Consider the following 16,319-nt stretch of genomic DNA (forward strand, 5'->3'; position numbering starts at 1 on the left):
TGGTCTTCTCCAGAAGCCCTCCCTGCCTGTCCTGACCCCAAGCACTGTCACTTTAGCCCAGCCACTATCTGGAGAGGGTCCCTTCTTGTCCTCCTGAGGATGGGAATAGGTTAAGGCCCGAGGGGCTCTTTTGCTGGCTTCCCTTGTGCTCCTTCCAGGCTAGAATCTGGGCTGTGCTTTCTTTATGAAAACCATCCTGGCCTCCCCACAGGCCTTGCACAGATGGTCTAGGTTGCTGTGCAGAGGAAGACCCTGTTCTGATTCGGATGGGGCTTGGCTGTCCTGGCCCTTTAGGTCTGAATTGTTCTACAGACTTTCTGTCCTCACCCCTTCTCTCTGTAGGGAGGGGAGGTGCTGGGCCCTACTCCATGGTTAGCCTGGGGGACTCTACACAGAGGGGCAGCTCTGGCCACATTCGCACCTAGTAGGTCTCCAGGACTCTCTTAAGTTCTGGAGGCTTCCTCTTGGAGCATGCTCTTGATGGACACCCCGAAGCAAGGTGAATCACCTGGGTTGGTTGGGTGGGGACAGTGCAGGACGGAGCTCGGGTGTTCTCATTTCACCCCTCAGGCAGGGTCACTCTTGCTACCCCCTATCTGGTAGCTCAGCAAGACAGTGCACTCTGGGTCCTGTTTCCTCTGAGAGGCCCTTCCTGTGGTCCTGCTGGGTCTGTGTGCGATGGGCACCCCCTAGTGGTCATACTGAACAGTTCATTGAGAGGTGGGTCCTGCAGGGTTTGGGTAGTCGGGTTTGTTGCCGGCCCCTGCAGCTGGCCATCCTCTAGGCTTTAGGCCCTAAGTCCGGTGGGCTTTTAGCCTCATGGAAAGTGAGAGAGCAGGTTTCACTAGGGCAGCACGGTAACATCGAGCACTGAGCGTGGAGGAGACAAATGGGCCATGTTTTTCCTCCCTCCTTCCTTCACTCCGTCCCCTCCCTCCTCCCTCTCTCCCTCCCTCTCTTCCTTACTTCCCTTCTCCTTCTCCTTCTCCCTCTCTCTTCCTCCCTTCTCCCTCTCTACCTCCCTTTCTTTTCTTATACATACTGCAGTTTTCCCTCCCTCCACCCCCCAGTTCCTCCTCTACCTCCCTTCTACCCCAGATCTACATCTCTTTTGCCCCCCCCCCCCCCAATAAGAGCAGGTTTCCCAGGGATATCCACCAAACATGGCATAACAAGTTACAATAAGATCAGGCACAAACCCTCACATCAAGGCTGGAGGAGGCAACCCAGCAGGAGGAAAAGGGTCCCAAAAGCAGGCAAAAGAGACACCCCACCCCCACTGTTGTGCATTCTGCAAGAACACCGAGCTACACTACTATAATGTATATGCAGAGGACCCAGCTCAGACCAATCAGGTCCGTGTTTGTTGCTTAAATCTCTGTGAGCCTCTGTGAGGCCCACTTAGTTGATTCTGTGGGTTGATTCTTGTAGTGTCTTCAACTCCTCTGGTCACTAAGATTCTTCTTTCTCTCTTCTGTGGAGTTCCCCTGGCCTTGTCTAATGTTTGGCAATGTGTGGGTCTCTGCATCTGTTCCTGTCAGTTACTGGATGACATCCCTCTGTTGACAGTTGGGCTAGGCACTGATCTATGAGTATAACAGAATATCATTAGGATTTATTTTATTGACTTTCTTTCTTTCTTTCTTTCTTTCTTTCTTTCTTTCTTTCTTTCTTTCTTTCTTTCTTTCTTTCTTTCTTTCTTTCTTTCTTTCTTTCTTTTCTTTTTTTGCCAGTCTTGTTTGGTTCTCTCCTGGGTCTCTGGGCTGTCCAGTCTCTGGTTCCTGGCTTTCCAGGCACTGTCAGGTGTGGGAGCCCTCTTGTGGTGTTGGTCTCAAGTTGGCTAGTCATTGGTTGGCCACTCCCACAAGTTCTGCACCACCATTACCCCAGCATGCCTCGTAGGCAGGACTGATTGTACAAGGAAGGATTTATGGCTGGGTTGTATCCCAGTCCCAGGGCTGGAAGCCTTTCCTGATTAAAGAAGATGGCTAGTTCTGACTCAGTGTCCCCATTACTAGCAAATGTCACTAGGATCACCCTCATAGATTCCAGGGGGTTTCACAGCACTAGGGTTATTTGTTGCCTCTCCAATGCCCCCTCCAATCCCAGACATCTCTCCCAGAACTTTCCTTCCCCAACCTGATCCCTCTTGTTTCCACCCCCACCTCCCCCCCTTCACCTACAAAACCTATTCTGTTTCCCCTTCCCAGGGAGACCCATGCACACTCCCCCAACTCCTCGAGCCCTCATTGTTACTTAGCTTCTCTGTGTCTGTGGATTGTAGCGTGGTTGTCCTTTACTTAACAGCTAATGTTCACTTAAAAGTGAGTACACACCACGTTTGTTTTTCTGGGCCTGGGTTACCTCACTCAGGATGATATTTTCAAGTTCCATCCATTTGCCTGCAAATTTCATGATGCCATTGTTTTTAAAAGCTGAGTAATACTCCATTGTGTAAATGAACCACATTTCATTTATCCATTATTCAGTCGAGGGACATCCAGGTTGTTTCTAGTTTATGGCTATTATGAATAAGACTGATATGAACGTGGTTGGACAAGTGTCCTTGTCATAGGGTGGGTCATCCTTTGGGTATATATGCAGGAGTGGTATAGCTGGGTCTTGAGGCAGATCGAGTTCCAGTTTTCTGAGAAACTGCCATTTTAATTTCCAAAGCAGCTGTACAAGTTTGCACTCCCACCAGCAGCGGAGGAGTGTTCCCCTTACCCTCACATTATCAACAGTGTGAGCTGTCACTTGTGCCTTTGATTGTAGCCATTCTGATGGGTATAGATGGAATCTCAGAGTCGTTTTGACTTGCATTTCCCTGCTGGCTAAGGATGCTGAACATTGCATTGTTTCTCAGCCATTTGAGGTTCCTCTTTTGAGAATTCTCTGTTTTGATCTGAACCCCACCTTTTAATTGGAGGATTTGGTTTTTAAATACCCACTTTCTTGAGTTCTTAATACATTTTGGATACTAGCCTTCTGTCGGAGACAGATGTGGAATTGGTGAGAAATCTTTTTCCATTCTGCAGGCTGCCGGTTTGTCCTGTTGACGGTGTCCTTTGCCTCACAGAAGCTTTCCAGTTTCATGAGGTCCCATGTATTGATTTTTGATCTTAGTGCCTGTGCTATTGATCCTCTGTTCAGGAAGTTGTCTCCTGTGCCAATGTGTGCAAGGCTGTTTCCTACTTTCTCTTCTTTTAGTTTCATTATATCTCGTTTTATGTTGAGGTCTTTGATCTGCTTAAGAGTTGAGTTTTGGGCAGGGTGATAGATATGGATCTATTTGCATTCTTCTACATGCAGATATCCAGTAAGTCCAGCTTTTTTTTTTTTTTAAATCTCCATTGTGTATTTCTGGCTTCTTTATTAAAAAAAAATCAGGTGTTCATTGATTCCATTGACCAACCAATGCTTTTATGTCGATACCATGTGGTTTTTATTGCTATAGCTCTGTAGTATGGCTTGAATGAGGGATTGTGATTGTCATCATAAAAAGAGAAAGAGGTATGAGAATATGATATACGGAGGTGTGGGGGAAAGGGGTATCTCAGTGGGCCCATGCCGAGGCATCCCTTCCCCCTGAGGGACCAGACACACATCTGCATAGTATAGAATAGAGTTTATTCAGGGCATGGGGGAGGGGAGTTAAGGGAGTTAAGTAGTAGAGGCAGAGAAAGAGAGAGAGAGAGAGAGAGGGGGAGAGAGAGAGAGAGAGAGAGAGAGAGAGAGAGAGAGAGAGAGAGAGAGAGAGAAGTAGAGGTCAGCCATGATCACGTGGAGAGAGGGGGGGGGAGAGGAGAGGGAGAGAGAAGAACCCAAGAGAGCAAAAGAATGAGAGAATAAGAAACAGGAGGGGCGGAGCATTCCCTTTTATAGTAGGCCAGGCATACTTGCCAGGCAACTGTGAGGTGGAGCTTAGACAGAAACCCAACAATTGTGATGCCTCTGGACATTGTTTGTTTGTTTATTTCTTTTTTGGATTTGTTTTCTTTTTCCAAGACAGGGTTTCTCTGTGTAGCCCTGGCTGTCCTGGAACTCACTCTGTAGACCAGGCTGGCCTTGAATTCAGAAATCCGCCTGCCTCTGCCTCCCAGAGTGCTGGGACTACAGGCGTGTGCCACCACGCCCGGCTCCTCTGGACCTTCTTTTACTGTACAGGATTGATTCAGGTATCCCAGTTTTTGTTTGTTTTTGCCACATGAAGTTAAGTATTGTCCTTTCAAGGTCTGTAAAGAATTGTTATTAGAATTTTGGCAGAGACTGCATTGCATCTGTAGATTCAGTAGAATGGCCACTCTTACTATGGTAATCCTACCAATTCATGAGCATGGGAGATCTTTCCATCTTTTGATAGCTTCTTCAATCTCTTTCTTCACAGACTTGAAGTTTTTGTCACACAAATCTGTCACTTGCTTAGTTAGAGTAACCCAATAATATTTTATATTATTCATGACTATCATGAGGATCTTGTTTTCCTGGTTCCTTTTCAGGCCACTTGTCATTGTGGGCTACTGATTTTTCTCTTCCTTTCGAGTTAGTTTTGTATCCAGCCACTTTAGTAAAGGTGTTTATCAGCTGCAGGAATTCCCTGGTAGAATTGGGGGTGGGTGGGTTATGTGTACTAATCATATTTGTTCACTTAAATCCAAGCGACTGCAGCAGCATGTGTACATACATATCTTCATTTTTTTGAGTATGAATTGAGGAGGGCAAATGAATCATGGCTGGAGTGATCTTGTTTGCTGCATTTGGGTGGGGCAAGAAGGAAGGTGGGTAGGGAAAGAGTCCTGAGCTATACCAGGGGCTGCTCTTGCAGAGGGTCATACCCAGGTGGGCAGTACTACACCACCCATTGCTGCAATTTTTCTGCCCAGAGAGGAGCAGGAAGTGACTCTGTCCTGTATTTGTTGTTGCTTCTCTTCTTAGAGACCTGCCTTGGGCACCTTGGGATTTATAGGAGTGGAGAGGTCTGTTTATTATCTGCCACCAAGGCTGGATTATTGACACTATCAAGATGGGCCTGGGGTCAATCAGGGATGTTGCCTAGTCTTTAAGCCCCTCAGGGGAGGGACCAAGGTCAAAAGTTCTTTGGTATTCAGTACTTGAGGAAGCACTGGCCTTCCTGATGCCTCTCAGAAGCCCCTTTGGTTCAGAAGGACCATCAGGAGCCAGTAGAGTGAAATTGGAAACCCAGTACCACATGAGGAGTCATGTTGACTTAGGTCAGCATGGAAATCAGAAATGTCCAAGGAGATACAACACTGATTATGGTGACACTGTCCTCCTGAGACGTAAGTTAGGAGACAGTACTGGGGTTCCTGGGGGATGTGACAGGTGATCAGCCCTGCCTATCATGTGGCAGCTGCCTTGGCTTCTGCTAGGCTCTGTGTGCTGTGGGACCTTAGGGGATGCAGGGCTCCCCTCTGGGCAGATAGCACAGGGCAGATGAATTCCACTTGTTTGTGGTCCTCTTCCTCCAAGGCTGGCTGTGAAGGTTGATAGCCAGCCTGTCACATATACATTGTCATAGAAACTTCACAGTCATAGACCTTCCATACATGAATGTCTACTTCAGCTTATAGCTTCAATGTCACTGTACACAGACCGGAAGCTACAGGGACAGCACCAGAAGTGGTAGACCATCCCTGCCTCCCGATGGCTGCATCTCACGCTGGCACCAGGCAGCTGACATAGACAGAAGCAGGTTTCTGTTTCCTGCTGCTATCACATGTATATCAAGGGCACACCCATGCATCCGTACTTACATGGATATACAGAGGAGGATGCCCATAGCTGCTGCTCCTTCTTCCAGCATGGCCGAGTCCCAGCTATGAGCAGGCAAGTCCAGCTCTGCCTCTAGCAAGCCAGGCACCCTTCCGCCTCACCCAGACCCAGAAGGCAGTATGTGGAGTAGCATCCTCACATGCCTCATCTTGGAGCAGTTGAGTTCTTGAGGCAGGAGATAGGATCTCCGTGTTAAAGCGGGAGAGCTGAGGAGCAGGAGGAACAGCCTTGAACAGAGAGAAGAACTTATGCCATGTTCGGTGTAGCCCATCCAGGGCTCTGCAGAGCAGGAAGAAGGGAAGGATTTCTTGTCCCAGCATCCAGGGAAAAAGCCTGAGCCGGGGGAAACTCAAGACCTTTCTTTCCCGTCTGGCGCTTGCCACTCCGAGTATTCTACGGTCATCCTGGTGGTGTGGCTTGAGCTGCCGGCTTACATCCAGCATAGACTTTACTGCTGCTATTCCTTCCAAGTGCATTTAGGGGACGTTGAAGGAAGAATCGTTCTTTATACAAAGTCAGCCTGCTTTACAGTGAGAGTAATAAAGAAAAGGGGGTGCACATCTGCCTGCCCCAAGCCTGGTGCCAGATACAGTTACCAGGGGTGACCGAAAGTCGGAGCTCCACATAGAGGGAGCACCAGGGGGGATCCCCAAGGGGGAGCACCAGGGGGGAGGATCAGGATCAACAAATGACAGAGATCTTTTTAGCAGCTCATTTTTTCTTTTTCTTTTTGGCTGTCTGGAATCACAGACTACCCTTTTCTTTTCTTTAGACAAAAATTTAAAAATATTTATTATTTTATGTATATAAAAATTTTAGCCAGGCAGTGGTGGCACATGCCTGTAATCCCAGCACTCTGGGAGGCAGAGGCAGGCAAATTTCTGAGTTCGAGGCCAGCCTGGTCTACAGAGTGAGTTCCAGGACAGCCAGGGCTATACAGAGAAACCCGGTCTCAAAAAAAAAAAAAAACCCAAAATAAAAAAAAACAAAAAATAAATGTATCTGACTGTATGTGCATGCATTGTGTGCATGCCTTAGGGCGCCTGCAGCGATCAGAAGGCATCTGAACTCCTGATCAGATTATGAGATTAAGATATGGCTGTGAGCCACTATGTGGGTGCTGGAAACTAAACCTTGGTCCTCTACCAGAGCAACAAGTGTTCTCAAGTGCTGAACTATTTATTTATCCAGGGCCCAGGCATTTTCTTTTTTGAAGCTAGGTCTCATGTAGCTCAGGCTGACCTCAAACTTACTATGTAGTGAGGATAACCTTGAACTTCTGATCCTTCTTTCCCTACATCTCAAGAAGTGGGATTGTTACAGGTTGTATGTGTTAGCACATCTGGTTTAGTTCATGCTTGGGATGGAACCCGGGGCTCCATGCATTCTGGGCAGGCAATCTTCCACTAAGCTACGCCCTGCTCCCCAAATCAGTGTTGAGGCACACTTCATTTATGTCTACAGTGGTAACAACCAGACGATGAATTATGAGTTAATGTTGGCTCGAGCAGGTTCTGGCACGAGGAGTTATCCAGAGGTGGCTGATGGGGATGGGGCGGGGTGACCTCATCCTCATGAGGTGGGAAGAGACCAAAGGTCTGGTTCACCCTTCTGGCTCTCCCTCCCTGGACAGCTGTTTGCCAGTACCAGGCTCTCCTTTTTAAAAATCTCATTCGAAGACTGTTCCAAGAACTCCTTCAGTTACAACCCCACAGAATTTCACTGCATGTCCTGTATGGTACACTCTGGCCCTTGGGGGACACTGTGTGGGACAGTCTAGGTATACTGGTTCAGCGGTGTGGTCCTGATTGCACATTCTGATGGTTTAGGTCCCCAGATGTGACTCTCAGACATGGTGGTCTCAGGCAGAAGCCTAGTTTTCTTTTATTTGTTCTTGACACAGGGTCTCATTCTGTAGCTTTGACTGTCTACAAACCTGCAGTCCCACCTCAGCCTCCGCGGTGCTGGATCGCAAACGTGAGCCGCCACACCTGGCTCTCTTAAGACAAGGGCTCACTGGGTTGCCCAGGCTGGCTTTGCTCACCATCCTCCTGCCTCAGATCCGTGTGAGATTACAGGTGCGCTCCATCAGGCTACCACGCAGATCATGGTCTGAAGTGTAGCCAGACAGCCCGACCCCTTTGGTCCCATGGTTTTACAAAGGGAAATTTTAGGAAGATTAGCGTGAGCATTTCATTTATTGTGGAGTGTTGTGTGAAAGAAATATTCTTAACACAGTATAGTCTCAGGAGGGTTCAGGTCTCTGAACTTGCAGTGATGTTTAGTTAGAGCAAGCAGGCTCACAGCAGTGCCCCACAGTGCCACTAAGTTAGGAATGGAGAGAGTGTGGATCCTTACCAGGTCGCTCAAAAGCCTGGACCAGGCCGGCAGCCGGTGTTCCTGGTGTCAGTGCATCATTTCACCAACAGGGGGCAGCCTGAGACATGCCACTGAAGGCATCAGTGCATAGCTTGTGAACCACTATCCTTGTGTGTGTGTGTGTGTATGCTGATGTGTCTACTGCTGGTGGTGTAAGTGGGTGTCTCCTTATGATTGGAGCTGTCATTCAGAAGCCCCAGTCCTACTAAAAACTGGCCAGTGACATAGCACTTAGGGCTTCTTGGCTACATGATAAGGACTCTTCAGCTCCAGGGCCAGAATCTTTTCTTTGATTCTGGGCGGCTCATGTGCCGTGGCTCGTGGTATCTGACAAGCTGTGAGGGGTTCTGAGGTTTTCTCTCCATTCATCCTTACCTTTCCAGATGTGGATCTAATTCACAAATGTGTCCTAGTGAGAGCCCCCAAAATGAGGCCAGGTACACAGGCAACCCCAGGGCCTCTAAGTAGGTGTGGTAGGCAGAGCCTATTCCCCTGATGATCACCTGGCCTGGGTGGGGTCTCCAGGGTTTGAGATAGGACCAGGGGGTGGTACAGAGTGTGGAGCTTTCCTGGGAGACAGAGGTCTGGCAGGAGGTGCCCGTCAGGCTCAGCTCTCTTAAGCAGGAAGTCATGGTATATGAGCAGGAAATGTTCGGCTGGTTCAGATCCCCAGATCTTGTGAGGTGCAGAGGGCACAGGGTCTCCAGTATACTGCACTGCTCCTTAACCCTTCCTTGGAGAAGATAGTTGGGTAGATGGGAAGGCTCTGGAGGCTCCCACACTCAGAGTCCCACGGGTCCCTCCTTCATCTCCCAGGGAACCCTTTGGCCACCCCTCTCCTCTGGTGTCAGACTTCCTTCCACTCCTTGCTTCCCTGCAAGGAGCCTTGGCTATGAGCTGTGTACCCCACTCCCGATCAGGACCCCCCCCCCAGGAGCTGGTTGTCTAGTGACCTGTTAGCTCTGTGACCTCCTGACTTCTGAGGCTGTGCAAGAATGTGTGTGGACCCACAGTCTTGCTCCCTGGGACCAAGTGTGGGCAGTGTTAGGTTGACTTGTCTGAAAACATACCGAGGTCCACCCTGATCCAGGACAGACCCTGTGCTGGGAGAGATGGACAATGATGGCGGTCACTGGGTCCCCACCTCTTAGGCACTTTCCCATGGGAATGTTTTACAGTTAAAATTTAGAAACCACCAGACCCCCTGAACGTGGAGAATTTGTCACATTTACCACCTGGAGCTGTCCGATGCCACAGGCTGTCTGTTTGTAGAGAGGATGGGGTCCTTCAGCTGATGTTCCCAGAGTCTAAAGTCTGGCCACCTACTTGATAGGAGGCTCCTTGTTATCAGGGATGGCAGAGCTGAGTCCCCAACACCACTGGGGGGATTTGCTGCTGGTGGGGTCTCTGTGGCTAAGTGTGCTTCTGCCTCAGGTCTTTCCACATGTGGTTTCTTTTCTCTGGACTGCTCAAGCCCCAGGTGTCCTGTGTAATGGCATCCCAGGCCTCTCAGCCTGTCACCGTATCAGAGACCTCTCGGGTTCTGGATGGAGGCTGTGATTTTCTTATCAGCAGACTCTTCAGGTCCCCTGGACACTGCCCCCCTGATACCAGAGGTGTGAGTTGTCAGGCGGAGGACACAGCCAGCAGGAGCCAGGATCTAATGGGAATGGGGGCTTGGTGGGAACGGTGGGCTGTATCTTGTCTGCTGACTCCTGGCCTGGGCTTTTCGGTGGGTGGTCTGACTGTGAGACAAGATAAGGCAGCTTGATGGGCCGAGCAGTCTCAGGGGTGGGAGCGGCCTCATGGGAAGAGGGCATGAATGTGAAGTGCCTGTTGCTTCCCTCTTGGGAAGGTCTGGAGGGTACTGGACACGTGGGCTTGAATAGGCTCCTAGGTCCAGAGTGGCAGAGAGGTAGCGGGGAGAAAACACCAACTTTTGGAACACTGGGCAAGAAGGTTCCTTGCCCTCCAACTGGATTAGAATTTCCTGGCCCGACTCAGAACATGCGACTACATCATGGAAAGAGAGGTGTACTGGCTGGTTTTGTGTGTCAACTTGACACAGGCTGGAGTTATCACAGAGAAAGGAGCTTCAGGTGAGGAAATGCCTCCATGAGATCCAGCTGTGGGGCATTTTCTCAATTAGGGATCAAGGCGGGAGGGCCCCTTGTGGGTGGTGCCATCCCTGGGCTGGTAGTCTTGGGTTCTTCAAGAGAGCAGGCTGAGCAAGCCAGGGGAAGCAAGCCAGTAAGGAACCTCCCCCTCCCCCATGGCCTCTGCATCAGCTCCTGCTTCCTGACCTGCTTGAGTTCCAGTCCTGACTTCCTTTGGTGATGGACAGCAATGTGGAAAGTGTACACTGAATAAACCCTTTCCTTCCCAACTTGCTTCTTGGTCACGATGTTTGTTTGGGAATAGAAACCCTGACTAAGACAAGAGGACACGGTGGTATATCTGCGTTTCCTCTGCCTTTGTCATCCTTAGACCCCCTCATGCCTTTACAGTGTTCTAAGGGCTGCCTGTGTGTTCCCCACCCATGTGGTCACCGACCATTGCTAGCCTGGAGGGTTGTGTTGTCACCTTACACTCAGGAGACTCCCCAGGTCACCTTGGCAGCACTGGGACTGAGAAGACCCTTAAGGGATTTGGCATTGGCCCTCACTTAGCAGGCCGGAAACAGACCAGAAAAAAGGGGAGATACTTATTCTCTTTAGGTAACTTTCCAACACTACGGCCCTGACCCCCATCATCATGCCCACCGTCACCACCATCAGCACTATCATCACTATCACCATCATCACTATCACCATCACCATCATCATCACCACCACCACCATCAGCACCATCATCTTTGCCATACTCTCCAATTCTTCCATCCTTACCAACATTGGGACTATTATCAACACCATTATCACCATCACCACCATGACTGTCATCACTGTCATCTCTGCAACCCCTTTTCCAACACCACAAGGAATGGCTGTGACCTTTTTTCTGTCCCTGCTGCCTGTGGCCGTTTGGTGTCTGAACAGTGAAAACCTGAGCCCAGGGTTGATTCTAGAAGGACCGTATGGACTGTCTTACCCTTTAGTTCTTGGTTCTTGCTGAATTCCCCTCCTTGTAACAAACTCCGACCCCCCACTTCTGAGTGTATTTTGACCATAGGAGATACCGTTATGTATGTTCTAGTCAGAGCTGGCCGTGGCTCGAAGGCTGAGCCTGTGTCTCCTTCACTGAGCAGTACTTGTTTCTTTTTCCTTGGTGACTGTCAGGGCTCAGGGGTTTTACTCTGTATCCCCAGGACTTTGTAGACCTGTTGGGTCCTCTGGCCCTAGAGCTCTCTGGCAATAAGGACTGAGGAGACCGTTCCTTCCCCAGTGGCCTCATCCAGGAGGGTGACGACACACTGATCCAACGGCCCCAGAGAGGACAAAGTCGGGGAAAGCTGAGACCCTTCTTAGAACTAAAAATAACAGACACAGGTGATGTTGGTATCGGATGGGCTTGGGGAGGACACTGAGGCGAAGGGGGCAGTTTGCTTGGGGGTGGACATCACAACCCTGCTCTGAGCCCACAGAGGGCGTGAGCCCTGCCCTGCGTCTTGGGAAGGTGCCCCTGTGGTTCTCTGGCACATGGTGAGAGTTTTAAGCATCTCCATCCCTCTCCACAGGCTGTGTGAGGCCCAGTGCATCAGGCCAGCTCCCATTCCCTTCCTCACCCCAAGACGCTCACTATGTTGGCTGAAAACTCCAACAGGCTTGCAGGTTGTCCAAGAACCTCCTGACGAAGCGATTCCCAGGCCAAGCCTAGCCTCGTCCTAGCCGGTGGCTCCGTGCAGACGGCTGCCGAGACTCCTGTCATCAGCAAACACCAGTGGATGAAGGAGCTGTGGGTGAGGGTCACCTCCGCAGCAGGCTTCTCCTTCTGCTAGGGGAGGCTGGGCAGTGCAGGCTTCTGTAGAAGCTGTATGCTGGCTGGGTGTCCCCACGTATAGCGGAGTGGTAAGACCTTCTCTTAGGGTAGCCGTGAGTCCGAGGGCCCGGCAGGTCCACATGAATAAGTAGGACACTCATTCTTTCCCAGGCTTCCACCCTGACTGGGCCTAGTGGGGGCCTGGGCAGGAAGACCCCACACCCCTGCCTGCTGACTGACAGTCTTCTTCAGTTTGTCCTGTTTTGTGCTCATTTGGCTCTAGGTCAGGCATTTTTTTCTTCTTCAGAGAACACAGCCCAAATAAGCCAGAATTCAAAGTAGACAAGAAAAGAGCCAGGGACCAGATGCCCAGGGACGCCAGGGGTGCTCAGCAGGCTTGGATGCTGCCGCTCACACTCATGGCTGGGTTGAGGCCCGAGCTTCTGTTCAGATGCGTGAAGCGGAGATGTGTGTTCAGTGTCCTCCAAAGGAAGGATGCCAATGCCACTATCGCCAAAAGTCCCTGTAACCCCAACAGCCTAAGGGAAAGAGCTCGGTCGTTTGTGCTGTGGACAGAGGGCAGAAAGAAACCATGTCCTCATCCCAAAAGAGGACCTGGCCGTCCTCCGGGACCCAGAGACACTCACTAGAGAGCCAAAGGATCTCTTAACCAGTGCATACAACCTGATGCTCTCATGCCCTCTCCAGATACTACTGATATGTTTGGCTCTCCTCTGCCAAGCTCAGGGCCCTCTGGCCACAACTGCCTAAGGAACTTCTGTGCCAGCCAGATACACCAGGCTTCTGTCAAAACAAAGCAGGCCAGACCTGTGCCAAGGGGGAGAGCCGCAGTATGTCCCTCTCCTACCTGTGTGGCCTCCTTCAAAGCCCCCACATGCGGGAAGGTCGGCTCCCTGAGTGTTCCTTGATTGGATACACCTCTGTTCTTGGAGGGAAAACTGGCCCAGGTCCTATCTGTGTGTATCTTCCGGCCTTGTGTTCCAACCTGGGTTCTTGGATCCTTTCGGCAGCTCCCTCAAAGTTATGCCTCAGTCTCTGTACTGGAGACTGTACATTTTCTTAGGAATCAATGTCCATCTGTCCTCCTGGTGGTGTAAGGCTTTTGTCCCAGTAACAAGTTTCAGTGGTCGCAGCAACCAGGAAGGGACAGACTGCATAGACATGTGCTTATGGGGCAGACTGCATAGACATGGACATATGCTTCCATGTATACCGTGATGCTCTAAATGGGTCCTCTGGGTCACAGGTGTGCACAGGTGTATGCCTACCTTTGTTCCTGAGGGTCATGGCCACGAGTCCCACCCCTGGCAGTAATCGTGTTTGGCTATAATTCCAACTGAGCTGTGCAAGCCAGTGACCATCTTGGCAGTCTCCAGGACACTGTCCTGAGGTTCCAGCAGCTTCTGTAGCATAGACTCCTGGTAAGTAACTTCTCTGTCCGCCGTGCACCTGCTGGGCCACTTTGTGCCTCATAAATTGCAGAGTCCTGTAGGCTCTACCGGATGCCCCCCACTCCAACATTCGTTCTGAGAATTCCTTGCTGTGCTGACTGCAGAGCCAGAGCTGCAGGGCTGGCGCAGTACCTGGAGGCCGGCCTAGCCTGTCGGTCACCCTGGGCTCAGTTGGTGCTGAGACTGCAACCGCTGAGCTGCAGCTGAGTCCTGGTCTTCTCTGCCAAGAGACATTTGGCACTTCTTTGCCTCAGTGGGAGAGCTGTCCCCTGCAGGAGCCTCTCAGGACCAGCCCTTCCTGGTCTCCACTCGAACTCAGACTCCACCTCCGAGACACTCAGTTTCCTTCTTCTGCCTCTTACCTAGGGCTGCTCCCTCCCCTCCGTTCCTCTTGGCACTCCCTGCTTTCTTTCAGATACCCCAGGCTTCCCTTTGGGAGTCTGACCAAGGGCTGAGCCTTTGCTCTTGGGTAATGAGCTACCTCCCTCAGGTGAAGGCTTGCTTCTAGGCAGCCTTTGCTTAACAACAGTAGCTGGAAGGGAGGGATGGAGCTGGCAGGGCACAGCCAGAGGTAAAAACCATGAGTGCACTAGACTCACAGCTTCAGGGACGGCTGTGGAAGGCTGTGACCACTCCTTACGTCAGTGTCAGTGTCAGTCCGGCAGCTCCAGGCCCTCCCAGCATTCTGGCAGCATCACGAATGGCCAGAGGATGGCAGTGAGTTAATAGTTGGTAGCTCCTGGGGACAGCTGGGCACATCCGCAGGGCCACTCAAGTGGTGGCTGCTGTCCCCCCCCCCCCATGGCTTTCCACGCAGATGGGAAACTGGCACTTCTCTGCCTCAGTGGGGGAGCTGTCCCCTGCATAAGCCTCTCAGGACCAGCCCTTCCGCTCTTCTCCTTCGCAGATTCAGGGCTCTACCTCCAGGATACAGAGCCTCCTCTCTTTCTTGCTCCCCAGCTTGGGTCCTGTTTCCAATAAAGCACAGGAATGCCGGGTATAACAGCTTCTGTCAGAGCGTGCATGTCTCTCTCTCTCTCTCTCTCTCTCTCTCTCTCTCTCTCTACCCCTCTCTCTTGTGCTCACATGCGCACATGTGTGTTTGTGTGTGTGCATTCATGTTGCACATGCACATGTGTGTATGGGCACACAGTAGCCAGAGTGAGCCTTGGGTGTCGTTCCACAGGACAGCTGTCCACCTTGTTTTTTGAGATGGGGTCACTGGGACCTGGGACCCTAGTTAGGTAGTGGGCTGGTCAGGGAACTCTAGGGACCTGCCTGTCTCTACTGCCCTGCTGCAGAGATTAGAGGGGCACACCGCCATGCTGAGCTTTTTACATGGGTTCTGGAGATCAAACGGAGGTCTTTGTGGTGGTGTTGCAAACATTCTACCAACCGAGACATCTCCTGCAGGATGGTTAATCTTGATTGCTAGCTTGATTGACTGGATTGAAGCACCCATAGGCAGTTAGTGGATCGCACTTCTGGGCACGTCTGTTTCCAGAGGGGCTGACTAAGTGGACAACATTTGCCATGAATGTGGGTGCCACCTTCTCACCAGCTGGGTGTCAAAATGGAACAAAACGGGAGAAGAGGAAGCTACTGGGACAAGGATGCTTTCTCTGCTTCCTGGAGACTGTGAGTGGGAAACCTCTACCCTTAAGCTATGTTTTACCTCAGGTGAAGGCTTGGAGGCTGAATGTGGATTTGAACCTTTGAAACAGGCTGGGTGTGGCGACGCAGGCCTTTGGTTCCATCACCCAGGAGCAGACGTAGGTGAATCTCTGAGTTCAAGGCCATCTTGAACTACATAGAGAGTTCCAGGACAGGCAGGACTACATAGATATCTGTCTCAAAAACAAAACAAATAAACAACAACAACAACAACAACAAAAATCAAATCAAAACCCCAAACCCCACAAATCCAGAAAAACAAGGCTCTCCGGAACCCTCTAAAATCCTTTTAAGTCCTTCCTTTTGGGTACTTTGTCACACACTGAAAATATGATTAGCCCACCTCACCTGGGATGCGCTTCCATAACCTGAAGACACCAGAATGGCAAGTGTGGACCCAGGAGATGCCCTGGCAACATGCACCTGCTCCAGGATTTATCACTGGAAGATACCGGTGGGCCTAGCTATGACTGAGTAGCACTGGGCAGGGCATCCCTGCTGTGTGTGACCACATTCTGTGTAACACCACTAGGCGCTCTGTAGCTGACTATGAAGTCAGTTGCCCAAAGACCATGGAGCAGTAAATACAGGTGAATGATCTAGTTGTTACATGGAGTATTTCTGCTCATCCCCACATGACAAATCTGTGAGGGGCTGAGAGCCAAGATGCTAGACGCCAAAGTGCTTGGCAACTATGGGTGGGTCCTGGTCATAGGTCGAAGTCCTGTGGGATGGGAGGGGCTGATCCTTTCATCACCCAGGCTGAAGCTGGGAGAAAGTCTCGAGGTGGATTCCCTCTGGCATTACTGCCAAGAATCAGTCCAGGACAAAGCCATGAGGGGCACTTCCTACTGTGGGAGCTCACAGATGCATTCTGCCCTTGAGGCTTCCACAGCCCTGAGGCTGAGGACCTTTGCTTTCCCCTCAAAACATTGTGCCACTCCCTAGAGAAGCACCTGTTCACCCCTTCGGGCACCTTGTTGAAAGGCAGCCCTGTCTGTTTCTCTGCCCCTCAAGCTCTCAGGTATCGGAGGAAGGCGGTTGTCTTAGGGTTTTGATTGCTGTGATAAAACACCATGACCAAAA

The sequence above is a fragment of the Apodemus sylvaticus genome, chromosome 5, assembly GCF_947179515.1.
Source record: "Apodemus sylvaticus chromosome 5, mApoSyl1.1, whole genome shotgun sequence".
NCBI classification, from domain to species: domain Eukaryota; kingdom Metazoa; phylum Chordata; class Mammalia; order Rodentia; family Muridae; genus Apodemus; species Apodemus sylvaticus.